General features: G+C 42.8%; 1 protein-coding gene and 1 non-coding gene across 2 annotated transcripts in view; one reads left to right on the top strand and one right to left on the bottom strand.

Annotated features, from left to right (window-relative positions):
* FOXN3 (forkhead box N3) overlaps nt 1-23,269 on the bottom strand; it is a 403,658-nt gene that overhangs the window by 333,374 nt on the left and 47,015 nt on the right. The window lies entirely within an intron of this gene.
* On the top strand, nt 4,587-4,659 carry TRNAR-UCU (transfer RNA arginine (anticodon UCU)). The gene has a single exon. It is a non-coding gene; the product is annotated as a tRNA-Arg (tRNA).

The raw sequence follows: 23,269 nt of genomic DNA, 5'->3' as shown, positions 1-23,269 counted from the left end.
ATGCATCAGCCAGGTACAACATACATGCTGCTGGTTCCAGTCAACACTTAGCAAGGGCTGAAACTGCAGTGGTTCTCAAAATGTGGTACCTGGATAAGCAGCATCAGCATCACCTGGCAACATGGGAGAAACGCAGGTCCTCCATCCTCACCCCAGACCTCCTGAACCAGGAACTGGTGATGGAGCCCAGCTGTCTGTTGTTAATAAGCCTTCCAGGTGATTCTGATGCACACTGATATTTGAGAACCTCTGGCTTAGAGAAAGAGGGAATAACTGACTGCAGCTAGTGAAAACCAGGTCCATTTCAACAGGCCCGCAGAAAGCCATGGAAACTTCCAGAAGAAGCCCAGTTATAGAGGACTATTTTAAACCAGAATGCGTTTAAGTCTTCCAAGAGACATCATCAGCTCTAATTTTTTTAAAAGAAAGAAAATACCATGTGAAATACACAAACATAAAATCTTTCTTGTTGACAAGGTACAATATACATATATACCACCAGCATAATCACGGGCTCCATTTTCACTTATTTATAATAAACATGTCACAACCATATTTTTTAAAACCCTCTTCCCTTTCCAAATTCTATGTTTAAATTAGAACACACGAAACTACATCTATTCTTAAACTTTACAAACCTTAAATAATGTGTGAGCACATTATGAAACGATCAGGAAAACACGACACAGCCCCTGATTTAGAGTGGCAAAACAAAAATCTATCCCTTGGGCCAACAACATAATCAGAGGATCTTATTTAGATCAATGTTGGCAAGTTGATTTTACCCCAACATTTCCACTGATAACCCAATGAGGATGAGGTCAACCAGATAATTTTGAATAATTGTGCGATTTACCTAGAGATTTTTTAAAAATCACCATGGTAGGCACCAGATAAAAGAGAACTAGCTGTACATGTAGGTAAGAAAGACTCAAAAGATAAATTAGATTGAATCACAGAGAAAGGCAGTAGGCTGACATACCAGAATTCAATAAAAACAGGAAAAAATTAATGGAGAAGGAAACTAAATTTGGGGGACTTCCCTGGTGGCACAGTGGCTAAGAATCCACTTGCCAATGGAGGGGACACGGGTTCGATCTCTGGTCTGGGAAGATCCCACATGCCAGGGAGCAACTAAGCCCTTGTGCCAAAACAACCCACAAGCCATAACTACTGAGCCCGTGAGCCACAACTACTGAAGCCCGTGTGTTCTAGGGTCCGTGCTCTGCAGTGAAGAGTAGCCCCCGCTCACCACAACTAAGAAAACCTGCGCACAGCAACGAAGACCCAACACAGCCCAAAAAAAAAAGAAACTAAATTTTTATACTCAGGCTCTCCTCAAGGTCATGTAGAGAATGGAAAGCATATAAAAATTAGTACCTACGAAAAGAGCAGTTGAGAACATAGACATTGATCATACCAAGTTGCTTGGGGCCACATGAACTCAAAGTCAAAAGATTATTATTGTGGCTGTACTTCATGCATCACCTGCACAGAGGGCAGCTACACACCAGTCTTCTCCATCCATGTCTTATTCTCTCCCAGCTGCCCTAAGAAAAGCATTCACACCAGCAGATGTACTGGACTGATGTGCCTCTCAAAGTGTGAGCCGGGGGTCAGAACCATCAACATCACCTGGAAATGCCGACTCCCTTGGGCCCCTCCCTGGACCTGTTGATTCAGAATCTGCATTTTAACAACATCTCTAGATTTGTGAGCACATCCCACTTGAGGAGAGATGCTCAAGCCTGCTTTCAGTCTCTTGGACCCCCTGTGACTTCCTGACTTTTTTCTGGTTGGTGTTGAGGTGAAGACACCCCTTCTCAATCACCCCAAACTCAAATATTTGCTCAGGAGGCAGTTCCTTGTAAAGAAATAAATGTTCTTTATCAAACTGGAGTAAAAGCGATAGTATGACTCCTGTTCTACAGATTGAGAAAAATAGAGAATTATTGAAGGTCAGTGCTTAGCATTAGCAAAGTACTAACTAAAAACCATGTTTCTTCTTACTTATGTTATACCATACTGTCTGGTATTTCCTAGAAATCCCAAAAAGAAAAGGAAAAAGCTCCACTTAAGTTAGGGAATGTAGTTCTGACCACAGGACCTATAATCAAGGAGGTACTCTATTACTTTTCTTTCCTTCTTTCTTGTTTTTTTTCTCCCCCCAGCAGTAAATTAGGGTCAAGTCTCAATGCCTGCTGATACCTTGATCAATATCACTTCACAGCATCTTCCCACTACTTGGAAGTTTGCCTGCATCTGGATGTGGTTGTTTACTTTTTTCTTTTTCCTACTTTGGAGTTCAGAGAGAATATACTTATACTTTCTCTGTGATGGAAAGAAACCCCAGGATTCATTTTTCAAAGGAACACTGGAATTTTACTTTTTAGCCCTCAAAGAGAGGAATCTATTAAACTAAAGACTTAATCAAGTGCTCTCTGGGTTGGCTTTGAAGGTCTCTGCTCCCCACTCAGGATGGAGGCTTCCAAACCAAAGTCCCTACAAGCAAACTGCCCTAGCTGCAAAAAACACGGGAAGAGAAGGAAATCAGTCATCTTCTAGGCCGATGGTTTCTCAATCTTTGCTGAACGTCAAAGTCCTCTGGGTAGGTTTTAAAAATCCCCATGGCCAGGCCACACCCCAGACCAATTAGGTCAGAACCTCTGGGCACAGAACCAGGCATCTTTTTTTTTCAAACTCCCCAGGTGATTCCAATGCACATGCAAGTCTGAGAACCAATGAGCCTGGCAGTGACACCCACAAAACCTCACGCTGACGCCATGAGGTCAGTTCTATCCGTGGCTCCACACCTCCTATATTTTCTCCATTCTTCCTACGAGCCAGGCAGCAGAATCTTGGGGGATGTACTTTCACTCACGTTCCAGAACGTGCTCTTCTGAAACAGCTGCTTCAATGGGGGTATATTTCTTTGCAATGCTCTTCCATGTAATAAAGAAATTCTTTCTCATTCCCTTAATATTGCTCTGCATTAAAGCATAACCTACAAACAGATGAATTATACTTATGCAGTGAGTATAAAGGACAGCTGTTTTATCTCAATGGAGCATTTTCTCTTTGTGATTCCATTATTTTACTCTGGCATGACATGCCTAATGTTTTAAGTAAGGCTCAGCTTTTCTTTCTTTCTTTCCTTTTTTTTTTTTTTTTTTTTTTTTTTCTGGAGGTGAAATTTCAGCTGGAAATCTACTCTAAAAGATCTTCAAGAAACAGTCCGAGTAAGAACACAGCCGTATTTATTTTTTATGAGTAGCTGAAGGCTGATCAAAACGTTCCTCCCAAGCCACAAAATGTGTAACCCTGGCATTTTTCAGGGCTATTTTTTGGCACACTGGACACAGGTCGAGACAGCATTTTATTTTAATTCTTCCTCTTGAACCTCCTGAATCTTCAAGCAGCAATTCTTAAAGAAACTCATTTTTTTTTTTTTTTTCCTTTTTTTTTTTTTTTTTTTTTTTTTTACTGGAGGTGAAATTTCAGCTGGAAATCTACTCTAAAAGATCTTCAAGAAACAGTCCGAGTAAGAACACAGCCGTATTTATTTTTTATGAGTAGCTGAAGGCTGATCAAAACGTTCCTCCCAAGCCACAAAATGTGTAACCCTGGCATTTTTCAGGGCTATTTTTTGGCACACTGGACACAGGTCGAGACAGCATTTTATTTTAATTCTTCCTCTTGAACCTCCTGAATCTTCAAGCAGCAATTCTTAAAGAAACTCATTCATGGTTAGCAGATAATGCAGCCTTTTTTCGCCCTGCAGTGACCTAGTACAGAGAAAATATAGTGAATACACTTCTTTTCTTTTTTTACCAAAGAGGTGCCGTTAACTTGTCCTTGAATTGCGACTGCCTGTGTGTGAACTTCTAGAATATTTTCCAAATTGTCATTTCAACAAGCAGAGCTTGCTGAGTTTGCCAAACCTACTTCCTTACCTTTGTCTGTTCTGTTCTTTGGCAACTCCTTTTGACAGGCTACCCCATTCAAGGTCTTTCCCCTGCTCTAATCCATCTCATTACATTCTCTTCAATTTTACTTTTACCTATTCATAATATGGATCTTCAAAGGAACTCCCCAAAAGGAGGGTGTCAGAATCACGATCAATTTTCTGTTAACATCGGAAGGAAGATTTATGTATATGCCCATAGAAACATACTTTCTTTGTAACTCACATACTTTCTTTGTAACTCCCAGTTAGTACAAAAGAATTGAAGTCACATATTCTACTCCGTAAACTTGGTTCTATAAATGACTACATTATTAAAGACAAAAATTAAACAGTTGCAAATAATGGCACATTTGTTTGGTGCTGATTTTGAGTCTTTCCAATACATCAACACTCTTTGCTAAAAGGTCCCAGGAGGCAAAATACAGCGACCAGCCAAAATGTTTCAGGTGAGAAATGAAGGGCAAGAAAGACATGCCAGCATCTTAACAGCATCGATGGTGGGCTAAGGGCACAGAGGCTCCAAATCTGGCAGACCTGGGTTCAAATCCTGGCCGTGTCTCCCTGGGCCGGATAGTCAGCCTATGACCATCCCCATCTCTAAAATGCAAATAATGGGAATTCCCTGGTGGTCCAGTGGTTAGGACTCCGCACTTCTACTTCCGAGGGTGCAGGTTCAATCCCTGTTTGGGGAACTAAGATCCCACAAGCCACACTGCACGGCCAAAAAATAAATAAAATAAAATGCAAATAACAGCAATAATGACCTTCACAGGGTTGCTGTGAGGATTAAAGGGCTTAGAAAGTAGTGAGTACAGGTCAGCTATTCCTACTGCATTTTAAGGAAATGCAACCCAAACAAACCCATGAGGCAAGAGGAGTGGGTATTATCTATATGCATCTTACTGCTGAGAAAAGTAAGGTTCCCAGAGATGAAATAAACTCATCCTCCTCACATATCTTTCTAAAACACAAAAATGACTATGCTGTTCCCTGTTAAAAACTCTTCAGTGGCTCTCATGACCAGGAAATTAGAAAGAGGCATAAAGTCCAAACTCCCTATCATGGCATAATCCCTGGATAAGGTTTTTTTTTTTTTTTTTTCCAAAACTCAACCCCAAATCACTTCTGCCACGAAGCATTTCTGCAGCACCACAGAGAGTGTTGCCCCTCCCTCCTTTGGGCTCCCACCCTACCTGGACACACTTTTAGCAAAGCACCCGTGGCATTTTTCTGAGCATGTTGGTTTATGCATCTGAATCTATACACTAAACAGGAAGTTCCTTAAGAACAAGAACACTGTCCTATTCATCTCTGTAGCCTTAGCATCTAGCCTAGCACCGAACACCTGGTAGATAGCCCACAAAATGCCTGATGAGTGAATGAATGGTCCAAAGCCATCCAACAAATAAGTGGCAGGGCCAGAGCAGAGCCCACATCTTCCAACTTCCTGTTGGGCCATCGTTCCCTGAAACCACACTGCCTTTGTCAATGTGTGGGTGACATCTCAGAAAAGACCCTGAGGCTCAACCTCCATATTCAGAATGGACTTGCCATGTAACCTTAGGCCATGCATTAAAAAACAAACAAAAATAACCACAAATCTGCATGCATAGATTTGTATCTGTAAAAGAGGGCTCATACTTAACACTGGACTTTAGAATACACAGGAGGTGGGGGAAGAAGAGAAAAACCAATTAGATAACACGATGTGCTCCTCTTGAAAAGTGCCTTAATTTAAAACTATCACAATAGTAAATATAATTAGATAAAAACAATAATACCAAATACCACAGTTTACTACAATCCTTTCTTCTGAGGCTTTCAATTGGAACTGAAAACACAATTACTAATTAAATTGGACAAGGGGAGGTATCGTTTTCCAAATGGAACCCTAGTGATACAAATGAGTTACTGCAGCTTCTCGAATTTCTCACTGTCACTCAAAGAGGGGGTTCTTCACTGGGCTAGAGTCAACTCAGAAAAGCAGATCCATATCCTGCATTTTTATTCTTTTATTCGAAATACAGTTTATTTCTATATTTCCTATGTAGTTACTGAGCCACTGTAAGACCACAAAGATGCTACAGCCCAGTTCCTCCCCTCAAGGAGCTTAATGTACACTGGTGGGTGAAGTGCACAGATGGTGAAAAAACCTAGTCGAGACCTGGGCCGAAAACAAAAGTCTCAAGGCAGGAGATAGAGACCAGGGGACTCACATTTCCTGTCTTGGAGGAATCTGGGTAAAAAATAAAAACAGTTTTAAGGTGGAACAGGGTGAAACAGGAGGCTGTGATCCTTAGAGGGCCTGAGAACATTCTGTTTTCTCTTCTTTTCCTTTTTTAAAAATTGAATTCTATAGTGGAATGCCCCAAGCTCTTTCCTTGCCTGTTACTTGAAGACTTTTCCAAATTACGCTTTTAAAGGCATTAGGAGAAAAAATAAAGGTTCTGTAGTCCAATGGAAATTTGGGGAAATTAAATTAAAATTTTAAATTTTAGAATAAAAATACTTTTTTGCTGAAAGACGGCTCAGACCTCTTAATATGCAAAAGTGAATTCAGAATCGCCTAGAAGGGGATTTAATATGCAGTTTTGACCATATTAATTTAACGCAAGACTCTTTTTTTTTTTTTTTTTTTTGGTCTGTTTGTTTTTTAGAAACATCTAACATCTTGCTGGCTAGTGTTCTGTTAAAACACATAGAAAATACTGGTCTAGTAAAAATGACAAATAAATCACCTTCCCTTCTTGTAATTTTACAGACTTTGTCACAGGTCTAAAGAAAAAAGTGAGTGCCTATAATGGACAAATAAAGGGGGAGTTATAGCTAGCACCTGCAGCAGTAGAGGGACTTTAAAATTATGTAAGTCCAACTTCGGATCATGCTTACCACTTATACTATGAGACCTTGGTTTAAAAACTGCTCAAACTTTCTTGGCCTCAGTTTCCACATCAGTCAGATGGGAATAATGGCATTACCTGCCCCTAAGGGTGAGTGGGAATATTTGTGTAGTCAAATAATCCAGCAGAGCACTTAGCACAGAGCAAGCTCTCAATGTTCAGAAACTATCGCATGAGACACTCCAGGGTGACAGGGAGGCCCATTAGGGTCAGTCTGCTGTAGCTGTGTCTTCTTAGGCTAAAACGAAGATGCTTTCAACTGGAACACAAGTGAAAGACTCGACATCGGCCACATGGGAAAAGAGCAAGAAAGATGCCAAAATGGAAGAGAAGTCTGAAGGAAAATCCTCTCCAGCCAAATTTTCAAGGAAATGAATTATATGAAATTACAAAAACAGTGCTCTAGGGGCTGCTTCTACTTTTCTCTGACATCTGATACGCAAATATAACAAAGTATCAGGAGAACAAAGAAAATGCACAGAACAGCATTGATAAACGCTTTTAGTCACTTTCTCAGTCAGAGCCTTCGAATTGGTGTTAGCAGCATGGCCGGGGAAGGAAACACAAGATCCATGCGTGGTAAATTTACAGCAGATTTTGAGATCCGGGACATTTCTGAGGAAATATATGGAGATAGTGGCAAGGCCAGCAACAAATGACCACGTGATTCATGGAAAGATCCAGACTTTGAAACAGATCCTTCACTTGGCCAAGTCCATTAGTTTTCACCACTGCCCTCTAGTAGACCTGTTGAATACAGACCTACAACAAAAGCAAATCCTCACACTAGAGTTTCATAGTACTCGTTAAAAAAAAAAAAAAAGCCTGCATGTAAAGTTGCCTGGAGCACTAAAGCAACCAGTTAGAAAGAAAAAGAATGAGCTATATGACTTAAAAATCCAATTTGCTAGGATACAATGTTCCAAGACTGCTGATAACGGGAGTTTGTATGGAATATTCCTTGATAGAAGTGTGCCAGATTAGGTCTTAGAAACATTTTTGTTGTGCAGAGACTTTCAGTAGTAAGTGGGAAATACCTAATGAGTATTTGCAACATGAAGGAATGGAATGAACTGATGAACAAACAAAAGAACAAAGTGGCTGAATCCCAGCATTCATGAATTGGAAGAGTTCTAAGATCCCCACCAATTTCGGTTTTGGTTTGTACACTGTCTTGGGAAGCTCACAATCTCACCTCCCCACTGGAACAACATAATGGGTGACAATGAACCCTTCCAAAGGTTTCAGTTTATCCAACATATTTTTTTTCCAACATATTTTCTGTTAGTGGTATGAATGCAGGTGTTCCCAAGGAGTTAAGTACTTTAACAGATAATACTTCTGTTATCTAATTGCCACCAACATTCCTCTGTTCCCCTTATATCTTAGCTAAGTACTTATCACGACCTGTAATTTTCTTACTGTTTCACGGCTGACTGTGGGCATCTCCCACTTCTAAATGTAACTTCATGAAGGTAAAGACCTCGCCTGCCCCCAGCACCTAGCCCAGTACCTGCACATAGGCAGAAGGTGTGCATTAAAGATCTGTGGTTATATAGATGGAATCAGCGCTGTGGAAGTAGGAGCTTTTCCTCTCTCATTTCCCTTCAGAAGCATCGTTTGGGTGGTCCTGTCATTAAGAGTCAACTGGCTGGCCACTCTCAACATAGCTGTGTATCCTTGAGCAAACTTTTTCACCTCTCTGGTTTCCTTCTTTGTAAAGGAGCATTTGGGGGTGCTTGAACTACTCTCTCAAAGATCCCTTGCATCAGTAACATTCTAAGATTATTTGGGAAAATAAACCCAAAACACCTGCATTTTCATAATTAATAAAGTTTACAATGATCAGAACAAATAAACAAGTGAATTTCAAGATTGTTCTATAGAGTTAGTCACGGTTTTCTTCAAGTTAGCTCATTTCTCTGCCAGATCACACTCTGTATTTACCTTTCAGCGTTTGGCCCTTAGAAAGGGCAAAATTGATGAGGTGGCTAAGGTCCACTTTCTAAAAAAAGAGCAACCCCCTTCCCCCCTGTTCAGATAATTTCTGCAGCCTGTTTGCAAGATTTCTAATATGAGGTGCAACTGTCATTTAATTAAGTGGTTCTTGGAGACTTTGATTTTTCCTGCCACCAACGGGTTAATGCGCTGAGATCTTCCTTTGTTTTACAAAGGGGCAAGAAAACACATTGAGCTGATACAGTCCATTATTAAAATTGCATTTCAGCAGAGGCAAATAACTCCAGCCACCTGACGCTGGGCTTAGCCATCATCTTCTCTTGCTACAACCCAAAGCTATTACATTAAAAGCATAAGCAAAACAATAGAGCTGACAGCGATGCAAGCTCCCCTGGTAGACAGAAACCATCAATCCTGTTGGTGAAGTATTTAGCTACAGAAGGAGAAAAGACATTCTTTGACTGAAGGATAAGAGGAAGGAATACACAGCCACTTTTCAATCAGAGCTAGATCGTGTATACTTGAAGAAATAACAGCTTCGACAGCCAGACGATAAGTTTGCCGCTACAAAGTGGGAGCCAGCAAGTACACCTGTGAAGGCTACGAAAAGTCTGGGGTTGAATGAAGCGGCTCTTACCCACTCCACCTTCACCTTGGATGCTCACAGCCCCCACCCATTCCCTGCGTGGTAGTTTCCACAGAAATTAAACAAAGAGCTTTTTCAGGGGCCAAGCAGGCAGAAAACAAACTTCTTTAGCTTGGGCAGTGTTAAGCCATCTTAATAAGCTCTAAATCTTTACTTGGAAGTCAATGAAATTAGCAGCAGAGTTTAGAAGCCAGAAACACCGTGCTGGATTATTTGAAAAAGCAAAAACAAAAAACTCCAACCATTCTTTGCAGCTAAACTCCAGCTCCGGTTCTCTGGGCTAGAACAGTAGTGTTAATAGATTCTGCCTCGACTAAAAAGGGAGCCAGTGGCAGAAAATCTATTCCTCCAGCAAGGTTGCCGGGCAACGAGCAAGCTTTTGGCATGTGGCTGATGTCTCCCGGCAGCCCGGACTACACAAAGTAAGCTCTTCCATCACTTATAACTAACTTGATTTTGATGGATTAAAACCAAATCAAAAGGTACTGTAAGTCACTCGTTTCCAAATTCAGGAATCTGGGTGAGACAGAAAACATCCCAATACCAAACACAAGACTAACTGATCAGGAAAAGTAGAATCCACTAAAGATCATTCTGCTGGGTGATAAATCTCTTACACATCCTAGTATACACACAATTTTATTTTAAGATGAGAATATCCAAAAGCAATGGGATAAAACAGCATTCAAGAACATTTGGGGGTGGGGGGATGAGTGAAATAGGTGAGAGAGATTAAGAGGTACAAATTTCCAGTTACAAAATAAATGAGTCACAGGGATGAAATGTACAGCGTGAGGAATATAGTCAATAATACTGTAATATCTTTGTATGGTGACAGATGGTAACTAGACTTATAAGGGTGATCATTTTGTGATGTACAGAAATATCGAATCACTATGCTGTGCACCTGGAACTAACAGTATTGTAGGTCGGTTATACTTCCATTAAAAATATATATTTTGGATAAATATTAATGTTATAAAGACGGGGCCTCAATGTTACAAGGAGTTGTGGATTCAAATGCATCTTTGTGTCTCGCGTTGGCGAAGGTGTTTGCACCTTTTTTTGCAAACATCTGAGCACATTACTCAATAATCGGCAAACCCTCGCTAAGGGCTCTGAGATCCCACCCCTGTGCTGTAGGCGTGACGGAAAAAATGTAAGACTTTGGGCCAAGGCCTCATTCAGAACACATTTACTATTAGGACATAAGGTAAGATGGTTTCTCTCACCAACTAAGTTCTTCCGCAAAAGGCTAGTTTTGGCACTGATTGTATTCGCTTGTGAAAACCACCTCCAAGACATACTGACAGCGCTGACTAAACTTCCCAAATGATGAAGACGGCATTGAAGGCCAGGCCTGTCCTTTCCCAGGGTTCTGGGGTGAACCAGGCCTACCTGCCAGGGCTCTGAATAGCATAAAACATACTCACACTTGATCGCAAACTTTTCTTTCTCTTTTAGAAAAACATCCTTCACAACATTCATTGTGTATCTCCTTTCATTAAAAAAAAAACTCCTTTTGGGGACTTTCCTGGCGGTCCAGTGGTTAAGACTCCGCGCTTCCACTGCTGGGAGCACAGATTCGATCCCTGGTCGGGAAACTAAGATCCCACACTCTGTGCGGCGTGGCAAAATAAAAAATAAATCCTTTCGGGGATTCCCTGGTGGCGCAGTGGTTGAGAGTCCGCCTGCCGATGCAGGGGACGCGGGTTTGTGCCCCGGTCCGGGAGGATCCCACATGCCGCAGAGCGGCTGGGCCCGTGAGCCATGGCCACTGAGCCTGCGCGTCCGGAGCCTGTGCTCCACAGCAGGAGAGGCCACGACAGTGAGGGGCCCACGTACCACAAAAAAAAAAATCCTTTCGTTCAAAAAGCTGCACATACTCGCACGGACAGAGGCATCCTCTTCTCGTGCAATCCTGAACCTGTGGTCATTAGCAGCCACAGGCCCACCATAGGGGATGCTGAAGGCAAAGGCAACCAGATAAAGCAGCCCAGCAGAGGTGCCCAAGCATTTCCCTGGAGTTTCAGGCAAAACCAGCTTGTAACCATCGGCCCCTTCTAATGTGGAGAATGCACATGACTCCAAGCGAAGCACTCGTGTTCCAAACGTGGCCTGTCCCATTTGTGGCCTCGTCAGCCCCTCGTCCATTACAGATCCATTATGCCTTTCGTCAACTTCCATGTTTCTTGCAACACATTCAAATGCACTGCAGGGACTAAAAGCAGCCTCCTCTGTAACCACTATGATGATAAAATGCAACTTGATGGAAATCGATATATTATCATCGCTCCCTATCAAGATATATGCCCTCAGGAAACAAAGAGTTGTTAGTTTTAATACGAAAAAGGCTTAATGGGTCTTCGCATGAGCTTGTCAGGTGGCTGAGCAGGTCCACGGCACTGCCACTCTCCACAAGTCTAATGCTTGCCCACTCTTTAAGATCAAGTCTGAATGCCACCCCAGCAATTCTTAGCTGAGCCCTCCACCCCTACACTCAGCCCTTCCTGTTACCTGCAGCTCTGCTCCTGCACTGAACCTTTTCTACTGTATATACATCCTGTGCATACAACCATTCTCTCTCCTACCAGGTGTATGTTCCCCAAAAGCAAGCTCAGGGCCTTATTCAGAGCAGATGTTCAGTGTTAGGTGATTTTGGTTTTCATTGGAAGAAAACAAAATGGTGGGTAAATACAACCCCCGAAAAATTTAAAATGTTTTTTTTTTAGTTTGTAGGTAATCTGAGATATCTGGCCAAACCCTTAGTGCTGTGTCATGGAAAGAAGAGCCTGTGGTCTGACTGTTAAGTCAGCCAATCAGCTCTAGCCTTCCTATTGGAGTACCTTGTGCACCATGCAAGTAATCTAGTAAACTGTAGTTTTGCAGAGGAATTATTCAGTAAGTAGAGGCCATGAGAAAATTAAGAGTTGATGAAATTTTTTCCTAATGTTTTCCTTTCTTGAAACAATTTCCTATGTTATAAAAGCCTTACAAATGTATTATATAGCCTTTGTCTTTTTCACACACATATATATATATATATATACACACACACACATACACACACGCACACAATATCAATTGCCAATTGTTGATTGTCAAATTTTCACTTTACCTGATGAGTTTGCAAGATGGCTTCTTCCAAGTTTATTGATAATAGCACCTTATATGTTTCCTATCCAGGATTCATTACTATTTGTCATTTATTATTTGTTGTGTCCTAGTTTGTCTGTCTCCCCAATAGACTGGTAGCTCCCCAAGGGTAGAAACCATTTTATCTTGAGTTCTATTAATATCCCCACTGCCTAGCACCAAGCCTGACAGGGATGAGGCACCCACACACTTACTGAACGATCACTGCCTGAAGTAATTAACTGACCGATAAATTCGTGCCTAACTGAAGTTCTGGCTTGGTTGAGGGTCTTCAAAATAAGACCGCGATTGGGCAACCAGGCTACTGGTCCTGCAATAGATTTTGCTTCAGAGAAACTCTTGCAAACCAGAATACCGAAGCTAGTGCCCTCCTTTAGGGAAATTTAGGGAGCCCAGAATCCTAGGACGAGCCAGTAGGAGCTGGAAGGAGAAGCTGGCAAAGGGAAAATATCTGTTATTTTATTCGAAGAGAACATTCAAAATCAGAAACACCTATATTCAGATGTTCAAGACAGAGACACTTGAGTTGAAGTCAAAATACACATTTGTTTTTTGTTTTTGTTTTTTGCGTCCCCTGCATCGGCAGGCGGACTCTCAACCACTGCGCCACCAGGGAAGCCCCATATTTGTTTTTAAATACAAGTTTGGGACTAGAAACACCCCTATTCACTTAGAGTAAAAATTCTCTCTCACTCGTCCACCCTCTCTTCCTCCCCTGCCTGCCCCCCTTAACCCCTGCCCCACAGAGTCCGCAGATTTTTCTCATAATGTATATCAGATAATTTTATTTTTCCCCACATGTTCATTTATGTTCGTCAAAATATATGCTCTGATTTTTTAATTCAGAAAAGAAATCAAATATATATGTGAATGCGAGTAGGCTATACATAGGTTTCTAAAGATGTGTGCATATCATCACAGTATTGTCTGTTTCTTTACTCTCACTAACATAGCAGAGTAGCAGAGACATGGAAAAATCAAAGCAGTAGATAATTTTTTAAATTATTCATATTTGACTCTAGGACAGTAACAGTTTAAATAAACATTAGACTTCCCTTCTGTTCTTAATTCTATTTAGCTTAGGCTATTAAGACTAATTTATGTTTCAAAGGCATACACTAACAGACCATATGAGATAATATATGTAAACATACTCTGTAATTAACATGTATTACTCTGTAATAATGCATATGTGTTAGTATCATAATAATTATGATTTTTCTTTCAATTTGTATGTACGTATATATGTCTGTTTATATAGTATATATGTAGCCTAACAGCCTAACACTATAGTTTTCAAATACCTGTTCACAGACCAATACTGGTCAGTGACAAAGTTTTCACTGGCCAGAGGCAAAAGGAGAAAAACAAATATATTTTTAAAAATATAATGTTAAATGTGTTATATTTAAAAGATTGCTTTTATTCTGAAATTAAATTCTTACTGATTTTTTTTCCTGGTTTGTTCGAAAGTCCATTGTTTTATCGAGTTGTAGTGCTAACAAGTGGCAATTTTTAAAGCCCTTACTTGCCAAAAAAAAAAAAAAGAAGAAAATTTTCTTTTGAAATTTATTAATCCATGGAACCTAAAAGTCTGAAAAAAATTGATCCAGGCAACAAAAACACCCACATTTCCATAGTCTGTTCAAGAAAAGAAAGTGAGGCTCCCTTTTACCTGCAGCTTTAGTGCTTCTAGTCATCCAATCCCAATAACATCTGGAACATCCCGAAAGATCCAGCCTCTGAGCTGAGCCCTCCCAGGCTCCCAGCAGTCCAGCACCTATTTGGCTTCTGCGTGATCACTTCATTTTCCCCAGCAGCCTCAACAAGAAAGCGCCACTTTGGAAGAAACCCCAAATCTTAAACCAGTCCAAGGTGGGGGCAGGCTGAGGGAGGCACCGAATCCAATTTTTTACAGGCAAAGAGACTTCAAAGTCTCCATCCGATGGCTCAAACATCCATAACAGAATTGGTATTTCTTCTCGGATTCAAGGCATGGCCAAGTCACACAGGCTCACTTCCAGGGTCCAGTTTTCACTTGGAGGCTGCAGCCCAGGCAGGCTCACTGCCCTTTGATCTGGTTGGAACCGGAGTGTTACAAATATGCTCGTATTAAGCTATCTCCAGTGTGCCTGAGGGCCTCGGTCTGGAATGCGAGAACGGGAGCTTCAAACAGTGAGGTTCCCAAGTCTTCATTTGCGTTACATTTTTTTCTGGCAGGCTGGCCAATGCTCCTTCCATGGCAGGCAGCGATGGGGTGCCCGTGGAGTGCAGTAACACAGAATGGCATCATAAGGCAGAACTAGAGAGTTTTGTCTCTATTCTCTGGGCCAGGAATCCAGGCGAAGAACAAGGGAAACTACAAGCAAGCACCAGAACCCTAAATTATACTTTTATTAAGCCACCCACAGGCATTTGTAAAGCACCTAGGAGCTCCGAGCACTGTGTTATTAAGACGCAAAGGAGGCATCACCATCTTTGGCCATCAAAGCATCCATGTTCCACCAGCCAGTGGGTAATGAATCATTTCCAGAGCTCCATCCCTTCTATCCCGGGGGCCTTCTCCTCCTAGACTTGACAGTGCAGGCCTCCATTTTCAAAATCAGAATGTATAAAAAACCCGTTTAGCTGGAAGATATCCTGTGTGAAAGAATGTGCAGTAAATAGCAAACATTTCCAACAGCACAGCCAGTATTTTCCTATTTCCTGGACAATTTACTAAAAATCTTCCACCCCTGCTTTCATAGGTTGAGGGCATCTGCTGTGCCAAACTGCCTGCTGGTGACAGAGAGAAACCAACACATTCTGCAGTGTCCAGGGATAAAACTGAAAAGAGAGAGAGAAGTGTCCCTGACAAAAGTAGACTCTGAACTTCTCTTGAGTCACCTGTTACCGAGAGACTTTAAATGCTGGATGATCAGAGATCTTTCACCAGCTTATACCACACCAGTCATAATCCCCAAAGTATCAAGAACCCCCAAGTCCTTGAGTGACTGCTTCATGCAAACATGGAAATAATGCAACAGAACCACTGTTTCTTTGATTCCTCCAGACGGAAAAGGTAGTGCCTTTAATATCATGCTTACTGGACATCCATCATCCAAAGCACAATGCAACCATTGTAGGGCAGAGAGAGAGAATATACTCTGTGGGGTAGAGGCATGCAGGGGGGAAAAAACCCCAAAAAAACGAGAGCCTCAACGCACTGAAGAAACGGTCTCCTGCTTCTCATTGGAATAATGGTGGGATGTGTACAAGAATGTTTCTGGCTGGCCTTAAAAGAAAGAAACTCTTTCAGAGAGCAGCGACCTTAAACATCTTATCAGCCTTTGAAGTTATGCACAATGACATCCTTTGGTTCCTTGCCCAGGGCAGAGGTCTAAGCTTTAAGACTCCATTTACTTACAGAGAATTGTAGAAATATTTTTGCTGTGGCACAAGGCAAAAGAGCCAGTTTTTGAAAACAGCAAATGATAGAATGGTGAGGTAGGGGAAAACACCCTTTATAGGGGGCACCCCACTGTGTTAAGGGGATCAAGAGCTATAGATCTAACTTTCTGGGGTTAACCTTTATTTTCAATCTTCTGTATCATTCAGATCAGTTCTGTGAAACTCACATCAAAGTGACAGAAGCAGAGTAGGTTCTGATGCTGCCACCTGCCTTCTAACTCATCCCTGGTCCAACGTGCCCTACCAATGCCTGTGCTTCCTACCAACATCACTATATCTCTGTAACCCATCTCCCCTCAACCCAAAAGAAAGAGTACTCCCTGCTCCCTCCAATGCTACCTCTTGAGTAGGAGTCCAAGATGGGATAACATCCCCCACAGGGTGGTGAGGGGGAGCCTTGTGCCCACTGCTGCCTCCACACAATTTCCTAGGGCATCTAGACTTGTGTTTCTTCTTTATGGTGGGTCCCGTCTATCTGGTCAACCACTGCATCCCTGCACACTGTGTGCCCAGCCAGCACAGTGTTGAGTATATAGTAAGTACTCAAGACACGCTTGTAGAAGGCCCAGTGACCTCCACCCCAACATTTTCTCTTTCCTTTCTGCCAGATACCTTCTGTCTTGGGGTACACTCTATTTTAGGGTCTCCCTGATGATTCAATCTTGGGCACAAGAACGTTCACTTGCCAGAGCTGTTTGATTTATTTGCTTTTGCTTTAATCTCAGGCCATGGCAAAAGTTCTTTTGCAAGACCCCAAAAAGCTGGGAATCCAGAGATTCTGGGAATCTCCTAATAGTCACCTAAGAACAGGTAATAATGTTGTATGCCATCATTTTCATGATTTGATAAGCTACATAAAACTCATTACTGAATTGGAGCCAAACACTTGAAGGAAAACAGAAGGAAATCTGTTGCCTTGAGATTTATCTTTCTTCTTCAAAGAACTCAGAGTTGCTTCTAAAGTACATGATGTTAGGATAGGCCTTGGGCCAATCATTGTAAAGAGCATCTGAAAAATTACTCAGAATTGTGTGCTCAGTTGTTTTGCAAAGGATATAGCTATTTGTTTGCTTAAGTGAGGCTGTAAGGATTGCTGGAAACGTTCTGTGAAAATATTAGCTAAACTCAAGTCCCCATCAGCAAATACACGCATGCAGTTCACACATGTGCCACACCACGCGTATGATCTCTGACTTACAGGTATGAATAATGTATAAACAAGCTGAACCCCATTCCAACAAGCAAGTGACTTTAGTTCACAACGGAAATGTAAACAGGACCCTTAGTTTGAAGATAGCCTTTAACTCCAAATTGTCCATATACACAATAAAACAAGCTCTTTACTGGGCCTGGAGGGCGTCTCCACGTGGGCAGTGGTGAATTCTCCTAATTGAAAGCCGTGATAAGTCAACATGAAGGGGCTCTTTCGAATGCCCCATTTGGCACGTGTTCACGGAGGGCCTCTTCATTTGAAAATCTTCAAGAGACCTCACCTGGTCCGCGGGGCTCCATTTGGTCTTCATAGCAAAGAGAACACACAGTTCTGCATAATTACACAAAGGGGACAATTTGGTAAAGAAGAACTAACTCTATGAAGTAGGGTCAAAAGACAAAAGCCCGGGCTTCCCTGGTGGCGCAGCGGTTGAGAGTCCGCCTGCCGATGCAGGGGACACGGGTTCGTGCCCCGGTCCGGGAAGATCCCACGTGCCGCGAAGTGGCTGGGCCCGTGAGTCATGGCCGCTGAGCCTGCGCGTCCGGAGCCTGTGCTCCGCAAGGGGAGAGGCCACAACAGTGAGAGGCCCGCGTAACGCAAAAAAAAAAAAAAAAAAAAAAAAAGACAAAAGCCCAATTACAAGAGCCCTTTGCTTAAATAATATATAAAAATAAAGAAAGCAAAACTCAGGAGGTACAGTCCCCAGATACACAACTCGTAATTTCTAATAAAGCAGGAAGGCAGAACTTGAGTCACTTAACAAAATGCTCAATACCCAATTAGGATCCACAGTCCCTGAACAGCTATCTGATTACCCCGGAGATTAATTCCCTGGGCGGCAGGCCCCAAGGGTCCTTTCTAGCCAGCTCCATCACTCATTGGGAAGTCAGGGAAGATGAATATCTAGGTTAGGTTTGATGCTCACAACTTTTCAAGGGTTACTCAGATCTCAGAAATAAAGATTGGCAGATCAAGGAGAGAGCACAGACACGATCATTTGGTTCATTAGAATCGTGAAACTAAAATCTCCTTTTGCAGTTGTAAAGGGCCAGCTCAAGTTAGTTTTCCAAATAGTGAAAGGAAAATACTCTAACAAACAGAGGCATATGAAAGTCAAGCATGGTAAAGGGCAGGAAAAAAAAAAACTAAAAACCCTGAGTAATTCCTCTTAAGTGGCTTTTCTTCCTTTCATTTTATTTTACTTTATTTTAGCAATAAGAAAGTAGGAGAGTTGGGATTTTGTCCGTATTTTTTTGTTGTTCACTTTGATTTTTTGTTTACTTTTGTTTCAATTTTTTAAATTTGTTGGTAATAGCTACATATAGACAAAATTCAAAAGGTTCAAAAGGATATGCAGTGAAAAGTAATCTTATCACCCCCCTGTCACCAGCCACCCAATTCTACTCCTGGGCAGGGCAGAAAACAAAAACCAGCAATTACCACCAAAGTGTGTGTGTGTGTGTGTTTGGGGGGGTAGGGTGGGTGGCAGTAGACAAAGAAAAGAAAGAAAAAAACCCTAAAACAATGATCTAAATCTGGTGTATCCTTTCAGATATAATCTATGCAAATATTAGCATTTCTTTTCTTTGTGAAAAGACAAAAGCAATGTTTTTTATAAACTGTTCTGTACTTTGTATTTTTCTCTCAACATATCTTCAAGGTCAATCCCTATCAGTAAATACAGAGATGCCTAATTTTATATAAGTGCAAGCACATCTGTAGGATAAATTTCAAGAAATGGAATTGCTTGCCCCAGATACATGCATTTTCTATTAATGTTACCAATGTGCTTTTTCTAGAGACTGTATCAATTTATACTCCCCTCAGCAATGTGAGTGTCTGCTTCTCCTCACCTTGGCTAATACATGGCACCAACCATGACAGGTAAACATGATCTCTTAAAGTTCTAGTTTATATTTGTCTTATTAGCAGGAGGGTAAGTATCTTTTCATATATTTAAGAGCCATTTATTTCTTATCCTGTCAACTGCATGTTCATATCTTAGGTGACTTTCTACCACTTTCTTTCTCTTCAGTAAAGGCAGTGTCTCTAGCAAATGATATCCAAACTGGTCTTTTTTTTTTTTTTTCTTGGCCGCGCTGCGTGGCATGTGGGATCTCAGTTTCCCAACGAGGGATCGAACCCGCACACCCTGCATCGGAAACATGGAGTCTTAACCACTGCACCTCCAGGGACGTCCCCTCCAAACTGGTCTTTTGTATAGTTCTTTAAGCCCATGCATATATCACCTAATTTAATAATTGCAATAAGCCAATAAGCAGGCATAAAAATATTTTCTCCATTTTATAGGTGAGGAAGCCAAGGTTTTGTCTGTAGGTTTGACCAACAAGCTCACTGGAAGTTTGTAGCCAGGGCTAGAATTCATGTAGCTTACCTTTTAGTCTAATGATTTGTGCGTGCGTGCGTGCATGCCGGTGTGTGTTTACTACATTAAAATGCCTCGTAGATGGTAGAAAGAATGAGAAAGGAAATATTCTCTTTTTCTCTAATGATGAATTTGCATTTTCTATTTATCTGGCCAGTTTTCATTGTATAGAAAATAAAGGAAACTAAAACTTTGTTTGCTCTCATCCTGTTGCTCAGGCCAAAGCATGGACAAGCACTGAGTCTTCATGTATGGCACGTCACTAAGCTATCAACCTTTTATTACCAACCTGGGTGGACCGAGTACTGGGTGGAGGGGAGATAGAACAGTACTGACATACATCCTCCCCAGGAAGAGGGGGAGCCCGGAGGGGCCTTCCCATGTTGAATGTCCTGGGGGAGAGCATGAATACACGGACTCCTATGAGGGGGCAGAAGGGGTCCCCAGGACAAAGGGGAAAAAGGTCATAAGCCATAGGGGTCTGTCAACTTGGTGCTATTGACAAGGGACGCTTCTGGGTTCAACCTAGGATACTGATTCCCAAGTATTCTCCAGCCTGTCCCGGGGGAGCTGGTCTCTAGTCTACCAGGAAGAGGCTGTGGGGTGGAAAGTACCCAGCTAGTTTGGGAAAAGGGACAGGAAGGCTCTAAAAAAGCAGGAAGACCTTCTTCTGCCCCATCTTGGGGCAGGGGATGGGGGGCAGTGGGGCAAGGAATCCAAAGCTGTGAGTGATGGAGACAAAAGCATAATGAGGAAAAATACAATCAGAGCTGCCACCAGACCCTACAGGGCAGAAAAGGGCTCGCTGGGCCCAGCAGTAGTTCAGGTGCTAAGCTGGGGGGAACACCAGCAGTAAACTGCACTAGGTGGGACTTAGATCCAAAACCCTGAGACTGTCACCCAAGCTCTCGACTGCCTTCAAAGCCAGTGTGGCCAGAACGTATGATGAGTGATATTTCATAAATCTGAGCCTTTAGTGAAAGGTGCCAATCTCACCCCTAAGTTTAGTTACTGCTTCATTCATTCATTCCCTTCAAAGGCAGTCCTTTCCATAAAAGTCTCCTACTAATTTCCACTCAAATCCTGGGAGAGTAACCATGTCAGGACTGTGCAGAAATTCCATGGCAGTTTGCTGGAGCTCCTGTCCCACACATAAGGTGGGTGATACGTGCAACGCAGCTGAACACGTGAAAGGGACCATTCCAAGAGAATCTAACTCATTCTCAGTGGCGCCCCTACTGGCTTTAGCCAGCCAGCCCCAAGAGCTGGCTGAGGTCCCACCCTACAGTGGGACTTTGCCTGGTTAGCTGGTTAGACCGGGCCTCCTGGCAGGTCTTCAGCAGTAGACCTGCTCGCTGAGGTGGGACAGGTGCCAAAGGCAAAGATTCCACTGCAAGCATGAAGGAGGTCTTTGACATCACACAAAATGTGATCTCATGTCATGCAGAAGTTAGGTACTAAAGCCAAAACATAAGGCAAAAAAGCAAGTGTAGACAAAATACTTTAAAATTTAAAAATTAAGATAGAGTGTGACTTCCCTGGCGGTCCAGTGGTTAAGACTCTGCGCTTCCACTGCAGGGCGCACGGGTTCGATCCCTGGTCAGGGAACTAAGATCCCGCATGCTGTGCGGCACAGCCAAAAAGAAATTAAGATACAGGAACCTTATAGATGTGAAACCAGGAGGGAAGGGGGCAGGGCACAACCTTTAAAAGAATGACACAGCCGTTGAGGACATGACAGAAACTGGTTAGAACCTACTAGGTCCAAGATGGCAGAAGACTCGACTTCCAGTGGACCCTGAGCCTCATTACACGCACACTGTAATACATCAGCATCTAAATGACACACCTACAGGTGCCATGACAGTTCTGAGGCTAATTTCCAATTCCTGGAAATCCCCAAAACAGTTGGAATAATCTTCCCCCTCATTAGCCTATGAAATGACCCAGCCCACAAAAACTAACCACCCCGTATTCTGGGTCCTCTCACCTTCTGAGATGGCCCACACTCTGTGGAGTGTGTTCCTCCCAAAGCCGTTCTTGCCTTTTGAGATGGATGGCATTCTGTCTCTGGAATGTGAATCTCTCTAAATAAATCCACTTCTTACCTAATATTTTGTCTCTCACTGAATTCTTTCTGCAACGAGACATCGAAAACCTGAGCTTCATTAAGTCCTGAGACCAGGTGTGTGATTGCAATTAAAAGACAGTGGGTTCGGGCTTCCCTGGTGGCGCAGTGGTTGACAGTCCGCCTGCCAATGCAGGGGACGCGGGTTCGTGCCCCGGTCCGGGAGGATCCCACATACCGCGGAGCGGCTGGGCCCGTGAGCCATCGCCGCTGAGCCTGCGCGTCCGGAGCCTGTGCTCCGCGACGGGAGAGGCCACAACAGTGAGAGGCCCGCGTACCGCAAAAAAAAAAAAAAAAAAGAAAAGAAAAAAAGACAGTGGGTTCAAGTCCCAATCTGAGTTGTGTGGTTTCAGATATAAAAATTAACAATGTGTAGTTATTGATGGGACAACGAAGATGGATATTAAAGACTTGCTCCTACTTCTCCAGACAACCTGTCTCTCACTCTCTCTCTCTCTCTCTCTCTCACACTCTCACACTCTCTCTCTCTCTCTCTCTCTCTCTCTCTCTCTCACACTCTCACACTCTCTCTCTCTCTCTCTCTCTCTCTCTCTCTCTCATCTATCTTGTCCAGGAGCATATCTTGGCCATGAAGTTATCTCCACTGTATACAAAGGGTAGGGAGCAAAGAACAAGTGAATTAGTACAGGAAAGAGGCAGTATGAAGTCAGAAACAGGGTGACTGAACCAGGAAAGGGGCAGGGCAAAACTACAAAGCTGATAGGCAGGGTAGATACGGTGGGTAGAGGTGAGCAGGGCCCCCATCTGCTGGGCTGGTACTGAGAGGCAGGCCCTACTGCATGGACAGGACAGGGTTGAGCACAGGCCTTTCAGTACCTGGGGTTCTCAGCCAGGTAAACAAGGCAGGAGGTTTGGGCACAGAAACAGGGTAGGGAACAGTTTGCGGAAACTATAAAAAGAACCGAGACCCAAGGTCAAGGTTAGACTAGGCAACAAAGATTCTGGAATGGAGTTCCTTAAACCCTGCCTCAGATCAAGATTTGTCCTAGGATTTGGGCAAGCCCATCCCTCAGGGGAGGCTGAGCCAGCTTTGGCCGTGCAGTGAGGAGAGATGCCTAGGTCTGGAGCCCAGGGGTCCGGCACATCCAGCCACATCAGGGGTGAGGGAGGAAGCAGGCCAGGCGGACCATCATGGAGGCTTCAGCAGGCCCTGGGGAGCCAGCTGGAAAGCAGGGGTGACGACAGGGCAAGATGGGTACAACTTAGTTTCCACTACCTAGCTGAGATGCTCAATGCATTCCTACAAACCTATTCACATCTGAGCAGGCTTAGGCCTCTCTTAACACGCAATTTCTTCCTATTTATCACTTTAAGATTCTCACTCGCCTTCTCAGCACGGGAGGAAGGCGCAGCAGTACCAAAAGATAACAAAGTGCAATTACAATACACAGTGTATCAGAACTTCTCTGTACAAATAGCGTCTGGTAGCCAAGCCTCTTACCA

The sequence above is a fragment of the Lipotes vexillifer genome, unplaced genomic scaffold, assembly GCF_000442215.2.
Source record: "Lipotes vexillifer unplaced genomic scaffold, Lipotes_vexillifer_v1.1 scaffold751, whole genome shotgun sequence".
NCBI classification, from domain to species: Eukaryota; Metazoa; Chordata; class Mammalia; order Artiodactyla; family Lipotidae; genus Lipotes; species Lipotes vexillifer.
This window is presented reverse-complemented; position numbering and strand designations above follow the sequence as displayed.